The following is a 12,216-nucleotide window of genomic DNA, read 5'->3' as shown; positions in this document are numbered from 1 at the left end:
AGTTTTTGAAAATCTCCTTTTAGCCTTGGACTTCAAGTTGCAGATGGGTAATCTAAAGAGAGTGGTGATTTCCTTACAAGGCACAAATTGTTTTTGGTGTGAAATTCGTAAAACAACTACAAATAATTCCAATTTTCTGATATACTTTTCTGACTTTATTTTCAATATGAATGTGGAACTAACAGTTGCCTTGCTCGGCGATCAGCATTAAGAGGTTAGTGTCTACATCATGATGCCCCAGTGCTAGACATCACTATAAACTGCCACACTGCAAACACCATAATGATATGACTGAAAATTTTTAAAAGCTACATTTAAAAAAAAACAACATCAATTCAATATCAATGCTTGGCTTTAATGAATGTTGAACAGTCATTCCTACATCTCTATGATTCAACATGTTCAAGTACAAATCCATCTAGGGTATAAAATATTTCAGAGCTTCACTTATTCAGTGCATTACACATTTTGTTTCAATAAATTTAATCAGCCAATATTGGGACCAAACATATCTTAGACCCTCTTACAAGGCTAATGTCCGGTTCAAATCTGACCTCTTTATAAAGTTTACTGTTAGATGCAAATAACTGGACCATTACTCCGCATTAGTGTCATAAACATCAATTAATAAATATCAATTAAGACAAAAACAATAACAAGTTTTAGTACATAAGGTTTATTTAGTATATATATATACAAAGTTTCTGAGGAGCCTCGAGTAAATTAAATACTGCACTAAAACTTCATTTGCTCACTCAACAGACATTTTTGGATTAAATGAACCTAAAGGTGTGATCCAGTATAATCCAGATTGAATGTTGTGATGTCACAGTGAAAGTATGCATATTCATGAACAAATCTGTACTACCCTCGACTGTAGTGGCAGAGTGGTCTAAAGCGCTCTCTGTTACGGATCACTGCCATCTCACCTCTGTCTGCATGGGTTCGAGTCTTGGATTCGGCCAATGTGGGTATGTGATTGTGAGAAAGCTTGCCAGTAGCTTCTCGTGGGTCGGTGGTTCTTCCCGGGTTCTTCCTCCACCATTAATACTGGCCGCCATGCATAGCCTATCGTGTGCTGAAAAATGGCATTAATTCCCACACCAACAACAACTACCCTCGACTGTGACAATTCCACTTGACATGCTCTTATTTTGATCCAAGTTTAGTACATGGCCACACTGTGAAAGTCCATACCAATTCATATTTTCTTCTAGAAGTTTCTTGGTCACAGTTAAGGTGCAGAACATTCAATAATCAGGACTGAACAGATTTTGGTTAAAGAAAATTAGTGAAATTTTAAAAAGAACCATTTATATTTAACTTAAAACGAGTAAATGTGCAGACATTACTCATGTGACTTATACTATTGTTAGTTAATCATTAATGAGATGCAAACTTTGCGAGTTTGATTAACCATGAGGTGCAGTCACATTCTTTTGTAAATGGTCAAATATATACAACCCACAATTTAAATGATATCAATGCATCCATTGGTATGGACCATTGTGTGGAGTGTTCAAAAGTAGTAACTGCAAGCAGTACGCACTTGCTTGTGATTCCTTTAACTCACAGAGTTTGCAATACAGGAATGTTACACTCATTGTTTGGTATCCATATTACATTTACAATGACGGTTACAATATATTCTGCTCAATGATGTTTCTTTTATCGTAACTGAAAATGTTGAGAAAACTATTTTAAAGCTTACTTAAAATTAGCAATACAAACCCCCGAAAATATACAAATCAGAATAACAGCAGTGTCACCCTCTCTCTCTCTTTACTCCACGTTTGGAAAAAGACTGGCATGAACGCTGGTATTATGGACTCTGTTGGATCATTACCTTGCAGGACACACGGTACTAATTGTATGGCAAAACTGTCAACCAGTCTACAAATGGATGCACAAATATTAGAGTATATACAGGTTTGGTGGTCCATAATTGGTTAATAATGAAAAGTAAAATTTTAGTTAAAATATCTTTTGAGAGCTTATCCTATATGTAATTAAAAAAAATATAGACAAATTATATTGATGCAATTTTAGTATTTTTACAGACCTAGGAGCCCCCAAAAATGAAAGTAGCACCCGATTCATTTGGTGCAGAATCAATAACACGTGTTTCATGCACATGTAGACATAGGAGTTCGTTACATAGAAAATTAGAAAACAATATTATTACAAGTTAGACTCCTAATTTTGTTTGTAACGGACCCCCGTGCATGTAGATGAAAGAAAAAAAAATGCCGCGGCTCATATGGTGTTCTTGCACCAAGGATATATAGGTTGGATCATCAGCGCAATATCGTATACGGATCAGGGTCAAAACGGACCGGTACCAAAAGAGCGTTTCAGTTTTTCGATGCACCCATGCCGTTCCGGACAGACCGGGAAAGCGAAGCAAATCTGTCAGGGTAACTTAACTTTTAACAAATTTAATCAATAAATTATACAGTTTCTGATATTAAGAAAATATAATACACCAAGTAATAAATAAATAACAGCGAATTGTGTCTGCTGACTACACTCGGGATGGGAAGATACACAACTCATGTTAAGTCTACATCCAACGGACACTTGCAATTGTAGTAAAAACTTTATGGTACTGCGTCTATGTAATATATGACCGATTACAATAAACACCGAAATACACATGTATCTACATGTTGCTCTATATTATTATTCAAACACAAACAAATAATTTCAGTGTGTACACCGATATATACTCAGAGAACATGTAAAAACATGTGTATTTTGTTGTGTATTTCGGTTTTTCTGTGTATATATTAACCCGTATATGACACATTGCTACTTTCCATTCCTGACACCAACATTAGGGCGTACTGGGATGCCTCGAAAGTTGGTTACGTGGTTGATGTGCCACATTACAGATTTACCCTCATCTTCCTTTTTACAGAACTGTTTAAAGTTCAGTTTGTTCCCATGTACAATACTGACTTTGAACAAATTATCATCAATAATTGTAGAAGCTCCTGACTTGGTATCTCACAAGCAGGAGCTGTACAAAATCACATTCTAATGAACTGAACAGCTACAAGTAAGACTTAGTGATTCTGCGATCTGGCCCTTGGCAGAGAAAGGTTGTGCACCCCTGCATTACAGATTCGGTCCATACAAATTTAATGGAGGAATCAAGACTGTCATGGTCGGCCCATAACAAATTCGGTCCATTACGTGAATGACAACTTGTGTTATAACGAATCATTGACATGGTTTGTTATTTATTGTCAAGATAAGAAACTTATTTTAAAATTTAGCTTTTGATCAAATAGAATTTAAACCTTTTCTATTTATTTTATAAACTGAATGACAACTGGTTTCAGGAGATCAGTTGCCAATATATTCGATATTGAAAAAAATAAATTACTATATTTTTAACGACAGGTTGTGGTTTTAACAGAATTGACCCATGGTAAAATAGTAATAAAGCAGAAATAATTAAATAATAGTAATAAATACAGCTTTTCTTTCAGCATAATCAGGCTCAGATGCAAGGATTTTGAAACTTGGGCATGAGTTATTGTATACTACAAAATTGTTACAAACACGTCTTTAATATAAAAAATTAGCCCAGTTATCCAGTAATTTATCAACATGTAGAAAGAAAATTTAATTAACATATTCTCATGATTTCAGCATATTGCTCGGTGCCCTTTATCATTTATTCTATCTTACTGCACAAAGGAATCCTGAACTGAAGTGCTCAACATGGTCATGTAGGTACATTTACTCGGATTAAATTAAATATTAACTGTTGTTCTAAAATTTTATAAAAATCAACATTTAAAGATATGTCACTGTATTTTTCTTATGTCTTTGTGTTCATGAGCCAGTGTATCGTTCATCGCGAAAGGGGCATAATCCTTTTTTGTTAATGAGTGTGATGGAGATCTGATGACGTTGTGATATGAAAGTTTTCGTGGAGTAGTACTGGATATGTCCATGCATTGTGTATAATGTTGGTGAGTGGCTAAACTAGCAGTGAGAGTTTTTTTTTAATACTCCTTTGGCTTTTTTCATGAGGATGCCATCATGGCGTGTGATGCAGTACATTTTGGATCAAAGTCCTATGAATTCCTTGATGGGTACTCCACAAGGTTTATCTTTAAATTTTCCAAGCACTTTTTATTATTGTTGATGCAGTGGATGAGATGGTTTGCTGGATAATTGCTGAGGTCGAATACTTAATGTAGTTCTGCACAGACGTCGTCCGTGTGAATTTCATACACGAGTGAGTCGGTATCGGTCATGAGCAGTGTGGCTTTATCACCATACTTATGCTTGATGAAGTCGTAATGAAACTTAAGAATGAGCATTTTGGAGAGATCGAGAACGACTGCTCCGACGAAGATATGTGTATCCAGCAAGAGATTAATTTTCTGGACTCGATGGCAACGAGTTCTTCGTCAAAGATTTTCATGGCGACAAAGGTATCATTGGCTACGAGCTTATCTCGTTGTCGCACGTCGTTAACGATTTAGATATTCTTGCGACGTCTGATGTTTTTCATGGTTTTTCCGAAAACGCTATTGTTCATGAGTTTAAAGAAATCTTTGTCGAAGGTGGTGGTGGCTTTAGCGCGTTGTCTTGTGTTGAGATCGCTGTAAGGTTTCATCCATGGAGACTGCTTGAACTTGAGTAGTCGATGAACTTTTTCAAGAACGAGCCCATGCTGGAGAGCTTGTTCGAGAAGTCGATAATGCATTTTGCAGTGTTTTGTGGTTGAGATTGGGTATGAGTTTTTTCACTATAGCATCTCCGAATCTGAGCTGCTTCTTTTGTTTGAGCTGTTCTGGTGAAAGCATGGAGTTGTTGACGAGAATTTATTCAGAGTAAATGGGATAGCCGTTGCGAAGCTCGTGGAGGTGCTCTGGATATGTAAGATCCGCTTCGACGAAATAACTATGTATCCAGCCTGTCTTTCTTGAAGGAATTGCTCTTCGCTGATCCAGTGAAAATCTCCCTCAGGATGGCCGAACTATAGAGATTGTTTGGGTCCAGGTACAGGATGTACACGGGTGGTTTGGTCGGATCGTAGTTCTCCATGTATTAATTGTTATCAGCAGAGTATATTTTACTAATGACAGAGACAGCTCCTCGTATCATTTGCTCTGTGAACATAAACACATCTGGATCTGTGAAGAGTTATAAGGTCATGCAGGTGTGTTTAAACATAGCGTCCCAGGAGAGACATGGTGAGGAAAAATACCGAAGTGGATTGAGCTGGTAATGAGTGAGACACGTGCGTCTGAAATTTTCGAAGATATCTGCGAGTAAGAGCATGTTCGTCTTAAGATAAACATCATGGTAATCTCAAAGAATTTTGCAGTCGAATTAATTCCATATCTTGCACGCGTACTGCTATTCCTCATTGGTGAATCCTGTCAAACTGAGATGAGAATAAAAGCCTTTTTGAGGTGGTAGCAATGTTTCGTCGAAGCATGAGGAGGAATTGATGTATTCATAGGGATAAACTCCATTTTGCTTGAGAAGATCAGCCTGTTGACCAAATTCCTTTTTAAGATGGATACACTTGGGACAGTGTTCAGCGAGTTCTTCCAGTGATGTATACATAAACTGGATGGAGTCGATCAGCCTTTTAGGCCCAGTGGTGATCGACATATACTTTTTGAAATTGTGGGGGACACAATTAATCTTAGTTCCCACCTCTGCTAGAATCTGCTTGATGTGTGGATGATTGAGAGCTGCCACGATGAAATGTTCATCATATCCTTGTAGATTATGAGCAATGACAGGAAGAAAGTCTGGATCTTTGAAGCGTAAGTTGCAGTCGGCATGAACAAGCTTCTTGATAGTGACCATGATATGACAGTGGCCTCTCACTCTGCTGTCTTGTGCTTCAAAGTACTCTTCGCAGACGTTGCACTGCTGAGCTGTTTTATGCTGTCACAGTTGTGATGGTGTGAGTGAAGTGATCGGTGCTGATTTTTTTCGGATCTTCCTGATGTGTTTCAATCCCCTTGCAAGTTGTCCAAAGAATCAGGTGTTGCAATCTTCACCGCGATACTGACTATACTTTGATGACAAGGATTAATTGACGGAACAGCACACCTTAAACCATATATCGACCAGCATACATGTCTGTGTTCCACTTGAGTGAAAAAATGGCTAGGATCTAGCGAGGGCCTACTTATTACACGATGGTCTCACTGCCAGTGTATGTGTGTGTGTTCCAATACCGGTGTACTGTGTGAAAATCACATTTCATCAAAGCAACAAGAAACCACTACAATGAAGAGGAATATGTTTACAACATGCATCACTGCATGAGCTCGATACGAGCTGCGAGGACCTTCATGTGGAAAGAGTGTGTGTGATTATGATTTTTATCGTAGCTTTAACAAATTTTCAGTCATATCGCTACGATGTCTACAGTGTGGCAGTTTATAGTGATGTCTAGCACTGAGGCATCATGCCACAGATATGTAGCATGATGTCCTACCCAGTCACATTATCTTGACACCAGTTCAACCAGTTCTAACAGTAATATCTTAATGCTGAGCGCCTAGTGAGGCAGCTGTAATTTTTTTCTTTTTGTATAAGTCTTTGGTATCACTCGGCCGGTGGGTTCAAACCCACGAATTCTCGCATCCAATGCGGATGCTTTAACCACTATGCCACTGGAGAGGTCCACAGCCAAAGAGCATATAAAACGCATGAGCATATTTTTTTGTGATGATGTCCGTACTTGAGCGTCTCATCCCGTGGCATCTGAACTGTTTCTAATTCTTGGTAGTATCCCGATGAGATATGTACGTGCAGTCGTGCGGGTTGAGAAAAGCATTGTAAGCAACAATAACAGAAATAGCTGTGAATTGTATGCTGTGTGAACTGAGATCGACATAATCGGCTGCAGTCCTTGATGTGCACGAAATGGTTTTGGTAATTCAGTAAATTGCTGCTGTGTTGTGAGGCTGTTTTGGAGATCATCATCAGATAGACCACGACCTGCTTATTGCCATCTTTTTTGTCACCGAGTCCGAACATATTGATTGAAATTCCCTCATTGAGTGATTCTTGTTAAGGAATGTCTTTGACTGCTGATGGAAAGGTTATTCCGGTGGTTTTAAGAGTATCAGGTATACGACTTGTACTTTGAGATGTGATCGGCCTTGTCTTCTGCAGGATGTAGAGCAGAAAGGGTAGCCGAAACGTCATCGTTGTTGTTGATGCATGCTTTAGTGACCAATACGGATTTGAGAAGAGGCACGTACTTAATTCCACGCAACGGTGTGAATTTGGATGTTTGAAACGAGATAGAATTGACTATGGCAAAGATCCAGGCTGATCCTGACTCCTGATGATTTTCGATGCGACATTGGATAAATGACCAGGCGATGTCGATGATGTGACTAAAATCATCACTGCGATACACTGTCAGAGATTTGGATCTAATCCACACATCGATGCTCTTGTGTTCGTTGATCAGATGAATGTGGAACTTCGAGTTTGATGGCTGTGTGGTCACATAGTTCTGCTTGGATGGTAGGCTGGAGAATGGGTTCAAAGCGTCTGTGGTGGGGTGGACGACGTGTGACCTGATCATGCTGTCATTGAAGGACTTGTGGATCGATTTTGGGTAGTGTCTTCACGATATCAGCTATACGCGATTGACTGAGGATTTTGTGCTGAAGCAGAAGAAGCTTGGAAGGCTTAGCGTTTTTTCTAGTGAACTCTTTGTACCTGTCTCGCAGTTGCTTCATGTACTGCTGAGCAGTGAGGGATCTCTGTTCCTGAAATGGCCTTGTACTCAACGATGAGCATTTGATGTGCAGGATACCTACTCGGCATCGCCTTGAGGTCTCTTCGAACTCGTTCGATGATCTCATGCAGAGTGGCATAGGATCTGGGATAGAGAACTATAGTGCCTGACAACCTTGTTGCTGGAAGCCACTGAGCGATGCCTCTGAGTCGACGAGCGATATCATGACAAATATTAAAATCTCTTCCTGGTTCTGCACTAATCTGATGTAGAATTCTTCTTCTCATTGCTACTGAGGACAAGATTTTGGTCTATCATTGCAACAATAGAGATGCTGTATAATACAGTTCTGTATTTCTTTCTCTAATTACCTGTTTACATTGTCATTTCTCAAATTGATTGTTTATTCTGTCATGGAAATAAATTTAATCTATATTATATAGCATCATGCCTATGCGTAGGACACAAAATTGTGTGTGGTTGACTCGGGGTAGCACGGAGAAGTTCAACAGGTCTTGCACGAGAGAATACTATGCTCAGCATTATGCCCTCATCAAGTGTGGAAGCCAGGGAATGAAACCCTGCTTGGGATGTCAGGAACGAGTTCGAGATCAACTCGAAGTGTGTCAGCGCTGTGGCGGACGAAACATACGATCAATTAAATATTACTATGAAAAAGCCAGAATGACCCAAAACCCCAAAATCATTCAGTGTTATTTAACATGTTTTTGGCTAAGATTAAGCATGGTGTAGTCAACTGTGTTGACCCAGAAAATAGCGTTTCCATGGCGAGTACACCTTTTTATCCGTTATCAGGCAAAAGTGGAAGGAGAGGTACGTAGCGTGCGTACTAAAATCAGGCACATAGTGAGGTCTAGCACGACGAGATATTCCATCGTGTGCTTGTTTGTCCATGGAGTGAGGGCGATGATGTACCGTCATCGTTTTGTGTTTGAAGCCCTTCATGGAGTAGTTCCCATCGGCTATTCAGTCTTTCATCTCAATGGAGATACATGAAACAATCGACTGTAATTTGGGTATAAGACCTGAAGGATAGCAAAAAATATGTCAAAAACCATGTTTTCACTCCATTTTGTCAAGAGTATCGGCACAACATCTTCAGGAGATTTTCTCAGTGCATGCAGGAGATTCAATGCTTGAAAGGAGCTCCTTATCCTGGGTCATGTTGAGCGTACCCGTGTCGTAGAGCGTTTTATGCTGCATCGCTGTGGGCAAGACGAGATCTTGTCCTGTGCCCACGACTTTGGCCAATGTGAGGTTCACGTTAATGTCGATGCTGAGACGAAAGTCATTGATGATGGCCTCCTCGAGATCTTCCTTATTTTCCATTGACATGGGTCATGTATGGCGTCTGGTCATCTTTGTTGACTTCCACGTTCATCTCTACGTCCTCCATGATGTTCTATATTATGATACTTTAAAAATCTTTTTCAGCTTTTTATCGCTCGGACAACGCATGCAGTGCTGTCGGATCAGATTTTCTTCGTATTATATTTTTGCAGTGCCATCATGAGATAAGTCTGTTCGCTTGTCTCACGTCAGTAAGGCCTGTCCATATGATGCTTCTTGTATTTTGGTAACGTCAGTTCGATATTCACAGGCAAGTGATTTCGTAAGACTGTGGCTATGGCTTCGTAGAGCGACTCGCGTGCAAGATCACGTCCGTCACAAAGACCTCTTCCTCAGACATTCTCTCTAAATTTTTGGATACAGATTTTTTCAAAACGGCACAGAATCGTGCACTGATTACCTACCGTGTCCACGATGAGATCGTCCATGGTTCTCATTATTTGATCAGTAACACCATGTCAAAGGGTGATCCACTTATATAGGATCTGAGTTTATTCAGCATTTTTTGATAGGCCAGAATGGCTTGCTTGATGCTGTGGGGTTTTCTTTTTTGGTCTCCAAGCGAGGCTCGATTCGTTTTATCTGCATGGCCAGTCCAACTCCAGACAAACTCAGCATAAGTGGGTTGGCTAGGGCTCCCGTGGAAATGACTCCGGTGGCCGTCACCTTCAGCAGAATCATTGAAATCACTCTAAAGATGCGCTTGTAACGTCGGTACACGTACTTGTAGACATAGGCTTGTCAATGATAATAGTGGTAATACGCTTCTAGCTCACAACATCGCTCTTCCAGTAAGTTTTCGTCGATGCTATTAAAGTCCATGATCATTCTGTGTCCACTAAACTCAGCAGTAACAGTTCAAGCTGTGGTACGTGTTCTTTTAAGAACTGGATGTGTGCATTCACTTTATCATTGTCGATCTCAGATACTTTTTCTCCCACCTGCAAAAACAGATATATGTTTAAGCCATGAGTGATTTTGGTCGGATGATTTAATTTCACGAGATCCGACAGCACGTCATGAGTCACCGTCAGCTCCACATGGTCCAAATATTGTTGTGATTCTATGACGTGTAACATCTCAGCGGACGCTGTTGTTCGGATATATCTGTGGAGATAATAGTACCTCAAGGCGATTTTTTCTACGTTGAGGTGAACTTTTTCAAAGTCTTAGATCACTGGAAAGATGAAATCTCTGTCTCTCTGAACCCACATGACTCCAGTACTTGTGCCGATATTTTTCTCGATTGTTGATTTTATCAAACAGTTCATGAAAGGCATTGGTAACAGGGACAAAGTGTTCTTCGCGGAAGAACACTTCCTTTTTTAAACACAATACTCAGCTTTTGTTATATTTCCTCTGGACGAAATTGTTCTAAATACGCGTTTGAGACTGCAGCCACATCGGGATCGATCTTTCCATATACGCTAAAGATGATCACGTTAAAAAGCGTTACCATAGCTTTTTTTGTTTTCAAACAATGGTGCGTGAGTGATTTCATCGTCACTTCCCTTGAAAGAAGAACGATTTTTTAACCCCATTACCGCCATGATCACATTCAGATCCTCGTATTCCATTCCTACATGATGGAAAAACTTTCGCTTGTCGATAGCTAATCTGAGTTTTAGATTCCCTTTAAAGCGTTTCGGGAGACTACCCTGTCTATGCACTCGTGATTGTTTTTGTGGGCATCGTCGTCTTTCTTTCGCACACATTGTCGTCGTTTGACATGCATCGTTTTCGTAATGGTGTCTATGAGGCTTGGATGTAATTCGTTAGTGATATTATGAATGAGGATCTCGATGGTTTTGACTAACTGCGCGGACTCTCGATCGTTACAAAATTTGAAGACCGCCCATTATTTATCAATGGTTTTTCGTAGCTGCTCCTTCTGCATGTGTACCACGTGACTATTGAGACCGTTTGACATCATCCTTTTTCAATCGTTCAAAGGTCTCTTCAGGAGAGGATTTACCAATGTTTTCACCTCATTTAGCTACGCATGCACTCCAGTGGTCTACTTCAGCACATGCTGGTCGTTGCTGACGTAAGACATCTCCTGCCTGTAAGTATCGTCAAACAACAACTGGTACAGCTCTGTGGCGACACGCCCGATTTCAGCCATGTTCAATACAAGATCATCCAAAGTAAATATTTGAAAATAACTCAAGCCTTGATTGATAGCCTCTGCTGTCAGCCCAACAAACTTAAACGAGATATGTTTTGCAGTGGTGATGGGTGCATAAAATTGCTGCAACGACGAGTCTATGATGATGCTTCCAGTGTGCAGCACATCCTTAGTCGTATCCTGTGTAATGCCTTCCAATCTCCAAATGAGAGTTCACTGTGTACCCAAACTTTTTCAACGCAACTGAAATTTCCATATCGAGACTGGCATAGGACTGGCACATGCATCCAAAAATTAGAATTTACCCACTCCTTGCCATAAACAGACGATATCAGATGATTAGCAAAGATCAACCAAGCACAGTAGGAATCCGAAAATTCCAACAACGCTGAGACAGAAAATTCGGATCTGTTTCCAGTCGCTGCCTACAGCCAATGGAATGTGACCATTTGTTAATTTTGATGCGTCGTTTGTCCACATACCACTTGGGAGTGGCATCAGTGTCGAGGACAGGAGGATACTCAGTGGTCATCAATCGTGCATCCACAGCCAGAAACATGTTTCCAGTAATGATATTTCCACGAGTGTTGACAGCATAGCTTTTTACATTGCCATAACTCGCTCTGGTATCATCGCTCCAGGGCATCATTGAGGGAATATCTTTGATGGTGTTTCCCAACATGGTGATCAATCCCGTTATGATGCCTCCTGCCGTGGATAATTTATTACCTTCAAACGATTTTAACTGATACATCCGTGATCATCCTCGTGGAAGTCCATACAGAGTATGTTTTTCCATCGACGTGATCCTGTGCAAGTTGACCACGGCATCGCTCACGATCAGCAGAGGCTGATCTGTCGTATTTCTCACATGGAACCATTCTACTGTTTGCATGTTGATCGGTCTGTAATTTCCACTGGCATCTCTATCGATGTAGATGGCACGATCAAGCGTTCCAAAAGAGTAGAT

General features: G+C 40.1%; 1 protein-coding gene and 1 long non-coding RNA gene across 4 annotated transcripts in view; one reads left to right on the top strand and one right to left on the bottom strand.

Annotated features, from left to right (window-relative positions):
- Positions 1–12,216, bottom strand: part of LOC149804804 (TNF receptor-associated factor 3-like) — a 222,455-nt gene that overhangs the window by 101,943 nt on the left and 108,296 nt on the right. Inside the window, exon 1 of one of the 3 annotated variants that reach the window (XM_089944787.1) lies at positions 1,732–1,871. The exons of the other annotated variants lie outside the window; for them this stretch is intronic. The gene's annotated coding sequence lies outside the window, so the exon portion shown is untranslated. Of the gene's footprint in view, positions 1–1,731; positions 1,872–12,216 lie in introns of those variants that run through there. 3 annotated transcript variants of the gene reach the window in all.
- LOC149804807 (uncharacterized) overlaps positions 2,176–12,216 on the top strand; it is a 47,268-nt gene continuing 37,227 nt past the window's right edge. Inside the window, exon 1 of the long non-coding RNA XR_016414480.1 lies at positions 2,176–2,417. This is a non-coding gene — a long non-coding RNA (uncharacterized LOC149804807). The remainder of the gene's footprint in view (positions 2,418–12,216) is intronic.

This window comes from Sinohyriopsis cumingii, chromosome 2 (assembly GCF_028554795.1).
Source record: "Sinohyriopsis cumingii isolate HCF-2022 chromosome 2, ASM2855479v2, whole genome shotgun sequence".
Lineage (NCBI taxonomy): Eukaryota > Metazoa > Mollusca > Bivalvia > Unionida > Unionidae > Sinohyriopsis > Sinohyriopsis cumingii.
The sequence above is the reverse complement of the archived record's forward strand: the minus strand, read 5'-3'. Positions and strand labels throughout refer to the sequence as shown.